Genomic DNA, 17,756 nt, shown 5'->3' with positions numbered 1-17,756 from the left:
AGATGGAGGAAGAAACGGAAGGAGGGAGGTGAGAAGAGAATCTCACTCCAGGTTTGTGACATCATATTCCCCACTGCTTCCATCCAGACCAAACAGGGCTGTGCGTCTGGTTTTCATTTAAGACCCCCCCCAATCTTTCCCTTTTTTCCCCTCTTTGGAGAACGTGGGAGGAGGAAAAGAGGAGTGGCAGTGCTCCAGGGGCTTGGGTGTTTGTCCCGTCTCAGCAATAGTCAGAGCCACAGATCCTCTGCAGAGCGATTTGAGAGGGTGTCAGTCTGTGTCTGAGTACTTCATTTCATTGTGTGCCATTGTTCCCAATAACAGGCTCCTCTGCAATCATCCCCATCTCCACCTCGCTCATCTGCCTTCCTTCGGGAGGAGCTGGACAAGCCAGCTGCACAGAGGGGAAATACCAGGAGGATAATGACCTAAAGGCCTTTGTCATTTTGCAGAATTTGTTTAACCAAAGACTGTGGAATAAAGCTAGTTCAGCTCAGGGTAAGTGTTAAACTCTCTCGGATTGTTTTAAAAGGTACTTTTCGAAAGTAAATGTGAGCATGCAAGCCCATAATCATAGTTTTCTTCTGACATGTTAACTTTAAGCTCATAAATATCAGACACCAATTGTTTGAAGGCAGAGTGATACCTGTACTTAGAGGGAGAGAGGTGTGGAAGAGTTAGAGGTGAGACATAGTTACAGTAGGGGGAAGTAGGAGTGCTTTAGCGATGCAATGCCACAGGACATGTGGAGAGCAGTACAAAGAGATGACAAAGCGTGTGTCTGCTCTCTATCTTTACTGGATCAGAAAAAGCTGCACTTCTGCATCTAAAATACATGATCTCTGCAACTCTGAATTGAGTGCTTGTTTTAAATTAGTTGGGGTGTGGGGGTAGTTTGCTCACTGTGGAAATTCCCTTAAATGCCAGCATCAAAGTGAGATCCAAGTGGAGATCATTTATCTGACCAGAGTTGTGAACATACAAAGTACTGCATTCCACAAAGTGGTGCAGTCGCGCTCTCCTCCACAGACGTGCGGTGCACAGGTTTTTGTATTAATTCCGATGTTGCATTAATTTAAGGCAGGGGAGTCAAACTCATTCTATGGAGGCCCTAGTGCCTGCAGGTTTTTCTTTTCAATGAATCCCTAGAGAAACAGGTATGGGGAGTTCCTTACTAATTAGTGACCTTTAGTAATAAATCAAGTTCAAGGGAGAAGCAAAAACCTGCAGCCACTCGGCCCGCCGTGGAATGCGTTTGACACCTGTGATTTAAGGCTTAACCTTTTCTACAGGCACATCAAAACAGCAGCACTGACTGAAATGTGTGTTCTTCAAGAAGCTCATGTCAAAGTGTCCCAGAGTCACTTGTTCCTTAATTGTTGATGTTAATGCGCATATTGTCTTTTTAGCATTTGGGCATTTAGCGTAACATAAGTGGCCCCCAATAGCTGTTTGTTGAAATAAATATGTTCCTGAGTGATAGAAATGGCTCGACATAGACTTATGATTCCAGCGTGCTAAGTGTGTCCCCACATTGGCGTTTGAGCACCACCAATCGGTGGTAGTTGAGTATAGAGATGTTTTCAGCTCGGTCCCAGCTATAAACCACACCCTCTGGAGCGAATGGGAGAGTGGAAAGTGTGACGAGAGAGCGTTTTCCACACCCCCAGCCAGATGGACTGTGGGAGTTTGGTCCTTCCATATGAAATCCAGAGTCAGGGAAAACCAGGTGTGCATCATTAACCTTTACCCTCACCCTTAAGAGTGAAATTATACATTAGTATTTTTGTAAGTGCTCAATCTTTCCCATTTCACTCCCAAAAATGTACTCCCAACACAGTTGTACTCCCACAGCCAGGCTTTTTGGGAAGCTCTTATCATAAGACACTAGCAGAGCAGCATTATGAAAATTCTTAGTGAAGGAGTTGTTTTGTGATCAGCCTAGCTAAGCATTATTGCTTCTCTATGCTCTCCAGCAAAGTCTCTGTTTTTTACACACTGCAGCACATAGACATTTGGGGGGAGGTTGCAGTCATTTTATAAGGCACACCTGAAAGAGTTGTCCCCAAGGTGATTTATTTCAGAATGAACATTTGCGGCAAGTTTCACGACTTCATGATTCACTTCAACTGATGCCATTACTCTTTTGAATGATGAATGTCTAGATGAATGTCTAGTTGCACTATAGATTGTTGTTCCAGGCTACGTGTGCCATTTTAAAATTGATGCAGTTCTGTACTTGAGCTGTTCTAGTCTAATTTATATGTAACCTTTATTTATTTAGGCAAGTCAGTTAATAACAAATTCTTATTTACAATGAAGGCCTACACCAGCCAAACCCGGACGACGCTGGGCCAATTGTGCGCCGCACTATGGGACTCCCAATCACGGCCGGTTGTGATACAACCTAGAATCAAACCAGGGTGTCTGTAGTGGCGCCTCAAGCGCTGAGATGCAGTGCCTTAGACCGCTGCGCCACTCGGGAGTCAAATAATGTCTAATTAATTTTTTATTTCACCTTTATTTAACCAGGTAGGCAAGTTGAGAACAAGTTCTCATTTACAATTGCGACCTGGCCAAGATAAAGCAAAGCAGTTCGACACATACAACAACACAGAGTTACACATGGAGTAAAACAAATATACAGTCAATAATACAGTAGAAAAATAAGTCTATATACAATGTGAGCAAATGAGGTGAGATAAGGGAGGTAAAGGCAAAAAAGGCCCATGGTGGCAAAGTAAATACAATATAGCAAGTAAAACACTGGAATGGTAGATTTGTAGTGGAAGAAAGTGCAAAGTAGAAATAGAAATAATGGGGTGCAAAAGAGCAAAATAAATAAATAAATACAGTAGGGGAAGAGGCAGTTGTTTAGGCTAAATTATAGATGGGTTATGTACTGTGGGGGCAGGACTGAGTTTAGGAAACCCTGAAGTCAATTGCATTCATGTCTGTCGTTTTTCTTCTTCTCTCTGTTCTCTAATCCCCTCTCCTTTCTCTCTCTCAATATCTAGGAGAGAGAGAGAGCACGAGAGAAGGGAGGGGAGCGAGAGAGAGAAAAAGGAGGGGAGCGAGAGAGAGAAAGGAGGGGAGAGAGGGAGAGCGAGAGAGAGAGCAAGGAGGGGAGCGAGAGAGAGAGAGCGCAAGGAGGGGAGTGAGAGTGGCAATGAGAGGGGGATTAGAGATAACAAACAGACATGAATGCAATTGACTTGTCAACTACTTATCTATGCGTCAATCTCATTGAATGCAATGTATTCACTTAGGCATCATGTCTCTGATGATGGTCACTCTGACAGAGCTCCAGAGTTCCTCTGTGGAGATGGGAGAACCTTTCAGAAGGACAACCATCTACGCAGCACTCCACCAATCAGGCCTTATGATAAAGTGGTCAGACGGAAGCCACTCCTCAGTAAAAGGCACATGACAGCCCACTTGGAGTTTGCCAAAAGGAACCTGAAGTACTCTCAGACCATGAGAAACAATATTCTCTGGTCTGATGAAAACAAGATTGAACTCTTTGGCCTGAATGCCAAGCACCACATCTGGAGAAAACCTGGCGCCTTCCCTATGGTGAAGCATGGTGGTGGCTGCATCATGCTGTGGGGACTGGGAGACTAGTCAGGATCGAGGAAAGATGAACGTAGCAAAGTACAGGAAGATCCTTGATGAAGACCTGCTCCAGAGCACTCAGGACCTCAGACTGGGATGAAGATTCACCTTCCAATAGGACAACAACCCTAAGCATACATCAAAAACTATGCAGAAGTGGCTTCGGGACAAGTCTCTGAATGTCCTTGAGTGGCCCAGCATGAGCCCAGACTTGAACCCAATTGAACATCTATGGAGAGACCTGAAAATAGCTGTGCAGCGACGCTTCCTATCCAGCCTGACAGAGCTTGAGAAGATCTGCAGAGAAGAATGGGAGTAACTCCCCAAATACAGGTGTGCCAAGACTTAAGGCTAATATCGCTGTCAAAGGTGCTTCAACAAAGTACTGTATAAAGGGTGTGAATACTTATGTAAATGTGATATTTCAGTTTAAAAATATATCTACGTTTGCAAAAAAATCTAAAATCCTGTTTTTGATTTGTCATTATGGGGTATTGTGTGTAGATTGATGAGATAAAAAAAATATGTTTTAGAATAAGGCTGTAACGTAACAAAATGTGGAAAAAAATCAATGGGTCTGAATACTTTATGAATGCACTGTAAATCACCAATACATTTCTTTGTAGTCCAACAAATATTGCTATCAGGTTGTAACTCACAGCTGGCCTGTGAGTTACAGGCCAGCTGTGTACAGGCCAGCTGTGTACAATGGTACATTGTTTGCTTCTTACAGCCATTTGGGATGCAGTGTTTCAGTTTCAATTACGCAATATTTTGGCCAAACGTAACCAAGGCTGGGAATATCAAACAATCAAACTAGCAATGGCAATTATCACAAGTCAGTGATAATGTCGCTAAGTAATAGGCTAGCTTATCTATACATGTAGTTATTTATTTAGCAAGCTAAAAACACAGAGCCTAATGTTAGCTAGCTAGCTTCTGGGAGGATTTTGTTATTGGACAAGTGGCTGACTTTTTCCCTCCATATCGTTTTTCTGTGGCTACAGCTAGAGATGCAGGTGTCACTTGGTTAGCTAGCAAGAAACGTGAATCACTTCGCTTACTAGTTTTGCTGGACTTGAATGACTGTTACAGTTAGCCTATCTCTTAGTTGTACAGTAAATCAAATGTACTTGGCATCGATCAAATGGGCATGCAGGTAGGCAAGTTCCAATTTAGCTGTCAAAATGTGGGGAGGGATGTAACGGCGTTGGTAGTCGTGGTTTAGGAATGAGGCGCAGGAAGCAACGAGCACAGGGAGTGTTGTTTTTTAATAAACACTTTGAGAAACAAAAACAAAGTTCCCAAACACAGGGGAATAAATAAGGTGTGACAATGCCAAGCCGAACAAGACAGTCGGAAACAACAATTAATCCCGCACGAAAAGGAGCGGGCCAACTAACCTAAATAGCCCCTCTAATGGCTAATTGACCACAGGTGTCTAAAATAAAAAAAAGGGAAAAGCAAAGGGAATCGGTGGCAGCTAATAGGCCGGTGACGACGACCGCCGAGCGCCACCCGAGCAGGAGGGGGCGCCACCGTCGGTGGGAATCGTGACAAGGGACAAGTATTCCTTGGCAGGCAAGCTGCAGAAGGGCTAGCAGGCCTTATTGAAGAGCATGTTGTGTCTCAACTAATGGCGGGCATAAAACCAAAATCTCAGATAATGTAAAATAGGTTCTAAGCTACAACGTATGCAAATATACAAATATTTTTTGATAAGTGACATAAGGTTAAAAAATGTACATTTTCATACACATTTTTTTCAAGAAATTACAAGAGTTTGATAACCCTGTTTGTAAACTTGGAAATATACTAATACAAAAATATAAATGCAACATGTAAAGTGTTGGTCCCATATTTCATGAGCTAAAATAAAAGATCCCATAATTTTCCCATACGTACAAAAGCTTATTTCTCTCAATTTTGCCACAAGTTTTTGAAAATTTGCAGTACGTCCAAATGGCCTCAAAACCGCAGACCACGTGTAATCACACTAGCTCAGGACCTCCACATCTGGCTTCTTCACCTGTAAGATCGTCTGAGACCAGCCACCTGGACAGCTGATGAAACTGAGAATTATTTATGTCTGTAATAAAGCCCTTGTGGGGAAATACTCATTCTGATTGGCTCCCCATTGGCCTGGGTATAGGGTATAGGCCCACCCATGGCTGCGCCCCTGCCCAGTCATGTGATATCCATAGATTAGGGCCTAATTTATTTATTTCAATTGTTGCATGTTGCGGTTGTATATTTGTTCAGTATAATCTCAACTGTTTATCTTTTCCAGTAATGAAGACATGGATGTCTCATGGTATGGTGGGGTATGCAAAATAAGTCAACTTTGAGCACCTTTATCTCTTCAATGTTTTGTCATTCGGGTCCAAAAAGTAACTTTCTGAGCGCTTCTACATTGGGAAAATATGTATGGAAGGTTTGTTGAAGTCAAAAGGCGCTCTGTCAAAAAGTGATTGAATTCAAATGGATTTAACCGACAATTAGATGTTTGTAGCGCAATTGCTGATGATAGAATGTGGGCCTGCTTATGATAATTTATGTTGCTAGAATGGAGCGTGGTGGTGGGACCCAATAGTATGGGACCCTTCAGTATGATGTGAGTCTTGAGTCAGTCACTTTACTGTCATGCAAAAGATGCCAGTCTCATGGTAATTTACCATTAATTGACATAAACATGTTTAGCATCTCCAGGTCTCCACACATACAAGCTGTATACCAGCCACTGATGCTCGCCTTTTAAAAAGTCAGATAAATCTATTTAATATACAGTTGAAGTCGGAAGTTTACATACACTTAGGTTGGAATCATTAAAACTCGTTTTTCAACCACTCCACATATTTCTTGTTAACAAACTATAGTTTTGGCAAGTCGGTTACGACATCTACTTCGTGCATGAGACAAGTAATTTTTCCAATAATTGTTTACAGACAGATTATTTCACTGTATCACAATTCCAGTGGGTCAGAAGTTTACATACACTAAGTTGACAGTGCCTTTAAAGAGCTTGGAAAATTCCAGAAAATGATGTCATGGCTTTAGAAGCTTCTGATAGGCTAATTGACATAATTTGAGTCAATTGGAGGTGTACCTGTGGATGTATTGCAAGGTCTACCTTCAAACGCAGTGCCTCTTTGCTTGACATCATAGGAAAATCTAAATAAATCAGCCAAGACCTCAGAAAAGAATTGTTGACCTCCACAAGTCTGGTTCATCTTTGGGAGCAATTTCCAAACGCCTGAAGGTACCACGTTCATCAGTACAAACAATAGTACGCAAGTAATAACACCATGGGACCACGCAGCCTTCATTTCGCTCAGGAAGGAGACGTGTTCTGTCTCCTAAAGATGAACGTACTTTGGTATGAAAAGTACAAATCAATCCCAGAACAACAGCAAAGGACCTTTTGAAGATGCTGGAGGAAACAGGTACAAAAGTATCTATATCCACAGTAAAACAAGTCCTATTTCGACATAATCTGAAAGGCTGCTCAGCAAGGAAGAAGCCCCTGCTCCAAAACCACCAAAAGAAAGCCTGACTATGGTTTTCAACTGCACATGGGCACAAAGATGGTACTTTTTGGAGAAATGTCCTCTGGTCTGATGAAACAAAAATATAACTGTTTGGCCATAATGACCATCGTTAAGTTTGGAGGAAAAAAGGGGAGGCTTGCAAGCTGAAGAATACCATCCCAACCGTGAAGCACGGGGCTGACAGCAACATTTTGTGGGGGTGCTTTGCTGCAGGAGGGACTGGTGCACTTCACAAAATAGATTGCATCATGAGGAAGAAAAATTATGTGGATATATTTAATTAACATCTCAAGACATTGGAGTGGCCATCACAAAGCCCTGACCTCAATCCTATAGAAAATTTGTGGGCAGAACTGAAAAAGCGTGTGAAAGTAAGGAGGCCTACAAACCTGACTCAGTTACACCAGCTCTGTCAGGAGGAATGGGCCAAAATTCACCCAACTTATTGTGGGAAGCTTGTGGAAGGCTACCCGAAACATTTGACCCAAGTTAAACAATTTAAAGGCAATGCTACCAAATACACTCAATTAGTATGTACACTTCTGACCCACTGGGAATGTGATGAAAGAAATAAAAGGTGAAATAAATCATTCTCTCTGCTATTATTCTGAGATTTCACATTCTTAAAATAAAGTGGTGATCCTAACTGACCTAAAACAGGAGATTTTTACTTGGATTAAATGTCAGGAGTTATGAAAAACTGAGTTTAAATGTATTTGGTTAAGGTGTATGTAAATGTCCGACTTCAACTGTACACCATCACAATAAATCCATTATTTATATTAGGCAGGTTTAAAAAAACATTATGATATGAAGAAAATGTATTTCAATAGAACATAATATAAATTGGCCTACTGTATGTTATGTGGCTATGCGCCATGCCATAGGCTGTAGGCTTGTTCATTTAGCAGACAATACAGTGTATGCTTATAATCCTGTGCCTTTATATTATAGTAAGAACAATATAATTTAGCTGAATAAAATATTTTTCCCATTCCGGAGGGAGTGCGCAAATGAAGTGGCTATGTTGAGCATAAACATTTGAAACATAACTAATGACCACAACTACAGACCACAACCTAAAAACTACTGACCACAACTCTTGACCACTGACCACAACCACACAAATACTGACCACACAACTATAGAGAAGATTTCTAACGCTTCCCTGGTCTGGACAACCTGGAACAATACAGAGAAGTGTTATAATTCTCCATAGCTTCGTCTTCCTTCTCAGGATTGTACCCCCTGCTCTAAATAACTCAACTAACTAGTTTGCCTGTATGTAAAGAGAAGGTATGTTGATTCTGCTGCTCCAATTGGATAGGGCGGAGCTGTCTGTTCATTCGCTTCATATTTCCCCCGATCACTTCTCGTCACAATTCTTTCCGTTTTCACACGCAACAACTGTAGTTTAGACACTGACCACAACTGACCACAACCACACAACTACTGATCACAACTACTGAACCACGCAACTACTTACCAAAACTACTGACCACAACCACACAAATACTGACCACAACTACACAACTACTGAACCATATAACTAATGACCACAACCACACAACTACTGACCACAACTACTAAACCACAATTACATGACTACTGACCACAACTACTAAACCACAATTAATGACCAAACCCACAAAACTACTGATGAGATGTATTGACCACTATTTACTGACCACAACCACAAAACGTCTGCCCACACCTAATGACCACAGCCATACACATACTGACCACAACAACAAAACTACTGACCACACATCTACTGACCACGGCCATACTGTAGGGCCCAAAGAACCTGCAGCACAACTACTGAGCACAACTACTGCCCACAAAAATCATTTTAAAGACCTTTCATCACTAGATGCATCATTATATTTATCTCCCCAAATAATACACTTAAAAATGTCATTCAACTAAAATCAAAATTAATTTACACAAATTTTACAAAACTGAAACCAACAGCATGAATGGCAGCTGTTTTGCTTTGATCCTGCCATTTATTCCAATCTTCTGACAGATGATCGCTTTGTCCTGTCTTTGTTTTTCAGCTTTCACATGCAACAACTGTAGGTTTGACACTTTTGTGATGTAACTTCCCCAAAATTCAAAGCATTACGTTTTACATAGTAGTTTATCAAAGTAATGAGAACAATTATTTTATTACATGTAACTGCTTTACTTTAAATATTAACCCTTTGACATGGACCAACAAATAGGTGTGATCATTCTATAGGGGTCCCTGCAGCTTAAGCTCAAACCGGTGTGATTAGTATGCTTGTTTAGAACGTCCAGTTTGGATTGACGCAACAGTCAGCGTTTGTGCTGGCCAGTTTTTTCACAGAAACATTTTGCACAAACACAGTGCTCACAAAGTTATGTCCTGAATGTGACCAGTTTATTTTTGGATGCAATGCATTCACAGAAATAATAACGGCATAACACAATCATCCAAACCGGAAAATGTAGGCTCCATTAGTCCTAGTGCTAACTGAGGAAAGATTGACGTAACACAAGCGGCCAATTTAGCTAACTCTCGGCTGACAGAAACCGCAATATGAATTAGTCAATAACAATTATGATTTACAATTCTTCACATCACGGGTGAGCTCACCATTGATCAAAATAATTGAGTAAAACACTTTATAAAAATCTAAAGTACTGTTTTTTCGTGTCAACCACAGATAAGAAAAGGAGACAAGATGAGTTTGGTCTGTTTGCAGTATGCATGTTGAAGGGGTGTGTCCGGAAGTTTACTCGAAAGATAAGTGAACCATTCCTTCACCTCATTATAACATCTTTTGTCTGACAGACATTTACGTGACACCCAGAATGCATTGTATAATATCAACAAACATGGCACACATAGCTGGCAAATAGCTTAGCATTAGCTCATCATAATCAGTACAACCTTCAAAAAAGTATTTTACACATCATAGGTGTCCATTACAATCTATGCAATAATCGGAATGCATACTTTAAAACATGCCAATAAAATGGTAAATACATTATGCTCCATGCATACATACTGTATGCAACAGTAAAGATGACAACACCATATACAGAAAATAAGGCACTTACTTTGATAGGAACGCACATGTCCAAAGTTATTATTTGTAATGAAATCGACAATGAAGTTTGTCCGGCTCAGTAAATCCTCAATCATAGATTGTCTGGGACAGTGAAATGGGCGACTTCTATGTGAATTAATGAGGAGGCAGAACACACCTTAATTCAAACTGTTGTTAGAAAATAAAACTTTAGAAAATAATTTGGAATTTACAAGTTAAAACATAGCCTAAAGGTAATTAGCAGGCAGTACGTGTTAACTGTCCTGTTCCGTAACAATCACATTTTAGAACAGTGAGTGCAGTCTGACATCACGTGCATAAAACAACTCACGCTGGGGTGACCGTTAGAAATATTTGGAACTCACATGTGAAAAGGTTAAAGTAAACTTCCATTAGCAAAAAAAATACTGTAAAAAAAGCTTTAGCAAAACCCACAACTTTGCCTCATGTAAAGTTACCATCTAGTTGTTGTTATTATTGCTATTATTATTATTAGGAACACAACTCTTTCAGCTAGAAACAGTGTTCTCTTTGAAACGTGTAGACTGGTCCAGATGACGTTCCTTCAGACTGGCACAATTTAGATTGCTTGTCAAAGGACTTTTGATGCTGTGTATACTTTAACTACAACCATCTAACGCTTGCATAAATTAATATGGGTTTTAATGGTAACCATGGGAATACAGCAGCAGCTACTACACATGGACCTGCTCCTGGGCCATTTAAACTATAAAAGACAAACTTTAAAACATTCAGGCTATATTCATTTTAAAGTCTTTAAAATCTTTCAACTATAACTATTAATTTGCAGACATTAGCATAAATTACTCACCAACAGGTGTTCTTGAACCACAACTACTGACCATAACACAACCACACAATTACTGACCATAACTACTCACCATAGCTACTGGCCACAACCCCAAAACGACTGACTACAACCACAGCCCAGAACCTAAAAACTACTGACCACAACTACTCATCACAACCACACAAATACTGACCATAATTACAGAACACAACTACTGACCAAAACAACTGACCCCTACCAACCACAAATACTGACCACAACCACACAAATACTGACCACAACCACACAGCTACTGACCACAGCTACTGTCCACAACCACAAAACTGCTGACTTGAACTACTGACCACAACCACACAACTACTGAATACAACCACAATACTACTGACCACAACCACACAACTACTGACCACAACTACTGACCACACAAATACCTACCACAACCACTGACCACAACTTACAGATTGTTGTACACTAGCGGAACCCATCCAACTTGAAGGAGCTGGAGCGGTGAGGAAATGACAAATTCCAGTGGCTAGATGTGCCAAACTTATAGAGACATATCCCAAGAGACTTGCAGCTGTATGTCACGGTTGTCAAAAGGAGAGGACCAAGGTGTAGCGTGTGTGTAGTTCCACATTTTATTTACTCTGTGAAACTATGCAATACATCAAATAACTGCATAGACGCAACAACAAACCATGACGCAGAGAAACAAACACTACTCAAAAATAATCACCCACAAAACCCAGGAAGAAAATCCCCTTCTTAGGTATGATCTCCAATTAGAGACAATGAGGACCAGCTGCCTCTAATTGGAGATCATCCCAAACAAACCAACATAGAAATACAAAAACTAGAACCTAAGAACATAGAACACAATAGAACACATAGAATAAACCCCCCTGTCACGCCCTGACCTACTCTACCATAGAAAATAACAGCTTACCATGGTCAGGACGTGACACTGTAATTGCTGCAAAAGGTGTCTCTACAAAGTATTGGCTTTGGGGGGGTGAATAGTTAAGCACACTCAAGTTTGCAGGTTTTTTGTCTTATTTCTTGTTTGTTTCACAATAAAACATATTTTGCATCTTCAAAATTGGCATGTTGTGTAAATAAAATGATACAAACCCCACAAAAATCCATTTTAATTCCAGGTTGTAAGGCAACAAAATAAGAAAAATGTGGGGTGAATACTTTCGCAAGCCACTGTATATATAGTATATCTCAAATATTTGGACACATCTAATTCCAGGGTTTTTCTTTATTTGTACTATTTTCTACATTGTAGAATAATAGTGAAGACATAAAAACTATGAAATTATACATATGGAATCATGTAGTAACCAAAAAGTGCTAAACAAATCAAAATATATTTTAGTTTTGACATCCTTCAAAGTAGCCACCCATTGCCTGGATGACATCTTTGCACACTCTTGGCATTCTCTCATCCAGCTTCACGAGGAAGGCTTTTCCAACAGTCTTGAAGGAGTTCCCACATATGCTGAGCACTTGTTGGCTGCTTTTCCTTCACTCTGTGGTCCAACTCATCCCAAACCATCTCAATTGGTGATTGTGATTGTGGAGGCCAGCTCATCTGATGCAGCACTCCATCACTCTTCTTCTTGGTCAAATAGCACTTACACAGCCTGGAGGTGTGTTGGGTCATTGTCCTGTTGAAAAAAAAATTATAGTCCCAATGAGTGCAACCAGATTGAATGTCGCAATCACTGCAGAATGCTGTGGTAGCCATGCTGGTTAAGTGTGCCTTGAATTAAAAAAAAAAATAAGGCTGGCTGTCAACTGCTTTTATTGTAAGCCTTGAGACGGTACCATCCAGCACATCTAGAAGGGAGTGTATTTCATACCGAACCCATCCCTTGAGATGTCATAGAGGCTTCTCAGGGTGCTTCTACATCACGATTTCAATTCAAATCAAATTTATTTATATAGCCCTTCGTATATCAGCTGAAATCTCAAAGTGCTGTACAAAAACCCAGCCTAAAACCCCAAACAGCAAGCAATGCATGTGAAAGAGGCACGGTGGCTAGGAAAAACTCCCTAGGAAAAACTCCCTAGAAAGGCCAAAAACCTAGGAAGAAACCTAGAGAGGAACCAGGCTATGAGGGGTGGCCAGTCCTCTTCTGGCTGTGCCGGGTGGATATTATAACAGAACATGGTCAAGATGTTAAAATGTTCATAAATGACCAGCATGGTCAAATAATAATAATCATTGTAGTTGTCGAGGGTGCAACAAGCACGTCCGGTGAACAGGTCAGGGTTCCGTGGCCGCAGGCAGAACAGTTGAAACTGGAGCAGCAGCATGGCCAGGTGGACTGGGGACAGCAAGGAGTCATCATGCCAGGTAGTCCCGAGGCATGGTCCTAGGGCTCAGGTCCTCTGAGAGAAAGAAAGAAAGAAAGAGAGAAAGAAAGAGAGAATTAGAGAGAGCATATTTAAATTCACACAGGACACCGGATAAGACAAGAGAATACTCCAGATGAAACAGACTGACACTAGCCCCCCGGCACATAGACTACTGCAGCATAAATACTGGAGGCTGAGACAGGAGGGATCAGAAGACACTGTGGCCCCATCCGATGATACCCCCGGACAGGGCCAAACAGGCAGGATATAACCCCACCCACTTTGCCAAAGCACAGCCCCCACACCACTAGAGGGATGTCTACAACCACCAACTTACCGTCCGAAGACAAGGCCGAGTATAGCCCACAAAATCTCCGCCATGGCACAACCCAAGGGGGGGCGCCAACCCAGACAGGAAGACCACGTCAGTGACTCAACCCACTCAAGTGACGCACCCCTCCCATGGACGGCATGGACGAACACCAGTAAGTCAGTGACTCAGCCCCTGTAATAGGGTTAGAGGCAGAGAATCCCAGTGGAAAGAGGGGAACCGGCAAGGCAGAGACAGCAAGGGCGGTTCGTTGCTCCAGCCTTTCCGTTCACCTTCACACCCCTGGGCCAGACTACACTTAATCATAGGACCTACTGAAGAGATAAGTCTTCAGTAAAGACTTAAAGGTTGAGACTGAGTCTGCGTCTCTCACATGGGTAGGCAGACCATTCCATAAAAATGGAGCTCTATAGGAGAAAGCCCTACCTCCAGCCGTTTGCTTAGAAATTCTAGGGACAATTAGGAGGCCTGCGTCTTGTGACCGTAGCGTACGTGTAGGCATGTACGGCAGGACCAAATCGGAAAGATAGGTAGGAGCAAGCCCATGTAATGCTTTGTAGGTTAGCAGTAAAACCTTGAAAATGAGCCCTTGCCTTAACAGGAAGCCAGTGTAGGGAGGCTAGCACTGGAGTAATATGATCAAATTTTTTGGTTCTAGTCAGGATTCTAGCAGCCGTATTTAGCACTAACTGAAGTTTGTTTAGTGCTTTATCCGGGTAGCCGAAAAGTAGAGCATTGCAGTAGTCCAGCCTAGAAGTAACAAAAGCATGGACTAATTTTTCTGCGTCATTTTTGGACAGAAAGTTTCAGATATTTGCAATGTTACGTAGATGGAAAAAAGCTGTCCTTGAAACAGTCTTGATATGTTCTTCAAAAGAGAGATCAGGGTCCAGAGTAACACCGAGGTCCTTCACAGTTTTATTTGAGACGACTGTACAACCATCCAGATTAATTGTCAGATTGAACAGAAGATCTCTTTGTTTCTTGGGACCTAGAACAAGCATCTCTGTTTTGTCCGAGTTTAAAAGTAGAAAATTTGCAGCCATCCACTTCCTTATGTCTGAAACACAGGCTTCTAGCGAGGGCAATTTTGGAGCTTCACCATCTTTCATTGAAATGTACAGCTGTGTGTCGTCCGCATAGCAGTGAAATTTAACATTATGTTTTCGAATGACATCCCCAAGAGGTAAAATATATAGTGAAAACAATAGTGGTCCTAAAACGGAACCTTGAGGAACACCGAAATTTACAATTGATTTATCAGAGGACAAACTATTCACAGAGACAAACTGATGTCTTTCCGACAGATAAGATCTAAACCAGGCCAGAACTTGTCCATGTAGACCAATTTGGGTTTCCAATCTCTCCAAAAGAATGTGGTGATCGATGGTATCAAAAGCGGCACTAAGATCTAGGAGCACGAGGACAGATGCAGAGCCTCGGTCTGACGTCATTAAAAGGTCATTTACCACCTTCACAAGTGCAGTCTCAGTGCTATGATGGGGTCTAAAACCAGACTGAAGCGTTTCGTATACATTGTTTGTCTTCAGGAAGGCAGCGAGTTGCTGTGCAACAGCTTTTTCAAAAAAAATTGAGAGGAATGGAAGATTCGATATAGGCTGATAGTTTTTTATAATTTCTGGGTCAAGATTCGGCTTTTTCAAGAGAGGCTTTATTACTGCCACTTTTAGTGAGCTTGGTACACATCCGGTGGATAGAGAGCCGTTTATTATGTTCAACATAGGAGGGCCAAGCACAGGAAGCAGCTCTTTCAGTAGTTTAGTTGGAATAGGGTCCAGTATGCAGCTTGAGGGTTTGGAGGCCATGATTATTTTCATCATTGTGTCAAGAGATATAGTACTAAAACACTTTAGTATCTCCCTTGAGCCAAGGTCCTGGCAGAGTTGTGCAGACTCAGGACAATGGAGCTTTGGAGGAATACCCAGATTTAAAGAGGAGTCCGTAATTTGCTTTCTAATGATCATGATCTTTTCCTCAAAGAAGTTCATAAATGTATTACTGCTGAAGTGAAAGCCATCCTCCATTTGCGAATACTGCTGCTTTGCGACAGTATCAAAAAGAAATTTCGGATTGTTCTTATTTTCCTCAATTAAGTTGGAAAAATAGGATGATCGAGCAGCAGTTAGGGCTCTTCGATACTGCACGGTACTGTCTTTCCAAGCTAGTCGGAAGACTTCCAGTTTGGTGTGGCGCCATTTCCGTTCCAATTTTCTGGAAGCTTGCTTCAGAGCTCGTGTATTTTCTGTATACCAGGGAGCTAGTTTCTTATGACAGATGTTTTTAATTTTTAGGGGTGCAACTGCATCTAGGGTATTGCGCAAGGTTAAATTGAGTTCCTCGGTTAGGTGGTTAACTGATTTTTGTCCTCTGACGTCCTTGGGTAGGCAGAGGGAGTCTGGAAGGGCATCAAGGAATCTTTGGATTGTCTGAGAATTTATAGCACGACTTTTAATGCTCCTTGGTTGGGGTCTGAGCAGATTATTTGTTGCAATTGTAAACGCAATAAAATGGTGGTCCGATAATCCAGGATTATAAGGAAAAACATTAAGATCCACAACATTTATTCCATGGGACAAAACTAGGTCCAGAGTATGACTGTGGCAGTGAGTAGGTCCAGAGACATGTTGGACAAAACCCACTGAGTCGATGATGGCTCCGAAAGCCTTTTGGAGGGGGTCTGTGGACTTTACCATGTGAATGTTAAAGTCACCAAAAATGAGAATATTATCTGCTATGACTACAAGATCCGATAGGAATTCAGGGAACTCAGTGAGGAACACTGCATATGGCCCAGGAGGCCTGTAAACAGTAGCTATAAAAAGTGAGTGAGTAGGCTGCATAGATTTCATGACTAGAAGCTCAAAAGACGAAAACGTCATTGCTTTTTTTTTGTAAATTGAAATTTGCTATCGTAGATGTTAGCAACACCTCCGCCTTTGCCGGATGCACGGGGGGTATGGTCACTAGTGTAACCAGGGGGTGAGGCCTCATTTAACACAGTAAATTCATCAGGCTTAAGCCATGTTTCAGTCAGGCCAATCACATCAAGATTATGATCAGTGATTAGTTCATTGACTATAACTGCCTTGGAAGTGAGGGATCTAACATTAAGTAACCCAATTTTGAGATGTGAAGTATCACAATCTCTTTCAATAATGGCAGGAATGGAGGAGGTCTTTATACTAGTGAGATTACTAAAGCGAACACCGCCATTTTTAATTTTGCCCAACCTAGATCGAGGCACGGACACGGTCTCAATGGGGAAAGCTGAGCTGACTACGCTGACTGTGCTAGTGGCAGACTCCACTAAGCTGGCAGGCTGGCTAACAGCCTGCTGCCTGGCCTGCACCCTATTTCATTCTGGAGCTAGAGGAGTTAGAGCCCTGTCTATGTTCGTAGATAAGATGAGAGCACCCCTCCAGCTAGGATGGAGTCCGTCACTCCTCAACAGGCCAGGCTTGGTCCTGTTTGTGGGTGAGTCCCAGAAAGAGGGCCAGTTATCTTTTGGGAGGGGCAGAACACAGTTTTCATCCAGCGATTGAGTTGTGAGACTCTGCTGTAGAGCTCATCACTCCCCCTAACTGGGAGGGGGCCAGAGACAATTACTCGATGCCGACACATCTTTCTAGCTGATTTACACGCTGAAGCTATGTTGCGCTTGGTGACCTCTGACTGTTTCATCCTGGTGGAGTTGGTGGAGTTGGTGGAGTTCAAACGCTAGAGGCAAAAAGAGCTAGATTTACTATACTGAACAAAAATATAAATGTAACATACAACAATTTAAACGATTTTACTGAGGCTTACAATAAAAGCAGTTGACAGCGAGCCTTATTTCTTTTTAAATTCAAGGCACACTTAACCAGCATGGCTACCACAGCATTCTGCAGTTCATATAAGGAAATCAGTCAATTGAAATGAATTCATTAAGCCCTATTCTATGGATTTCACTTGGCTGGGCAGGGGTGCAGTCATGGGTGGGCCTG

At 41.8% G+C, this 17,756-nt stretch overlaps 1 protein-coding gene across 1 annotated transcript in view; it reads left to right on the top strand.

Moving 5' to 3' along the window:
- The first annotated feature begins 253 nt into the window (after window positions 1-253).
- Window positions 254-17,756, top strand: part of LOC115160625 (collagen alpha-3(VI) chain-like) — a 35,247-nt gene continuing 17,744 nt past the window's right edge. The window contains exon 1 of the mRNA XM_029710832.1: window positions 254-498. The gene's annotated coding sequence lies outside the window, so the exon portion shown is untranslated. The remainder of the gene's footprint in view (window positions 499-17,756) is intronic.

Source organism: Salmo trutta, chromosome 24, assembly GCF_901001165.1.
Source record: "Salmo trutta chromosome 24, fSalTru1.1, whole genome shotgun sequence".
Classification (NCBI taxonomy): Eukaryota; Metazoa; Chordata; class Actinopteri; order Salmoniformes; family Salmonidae; genus Salmo; species Salmo trutta.
The sequence above is the reverse complement of the archived record's forward strand: the minus strand, read 5'-3'. Positions and strand labels throughout refer to the sequence as shown.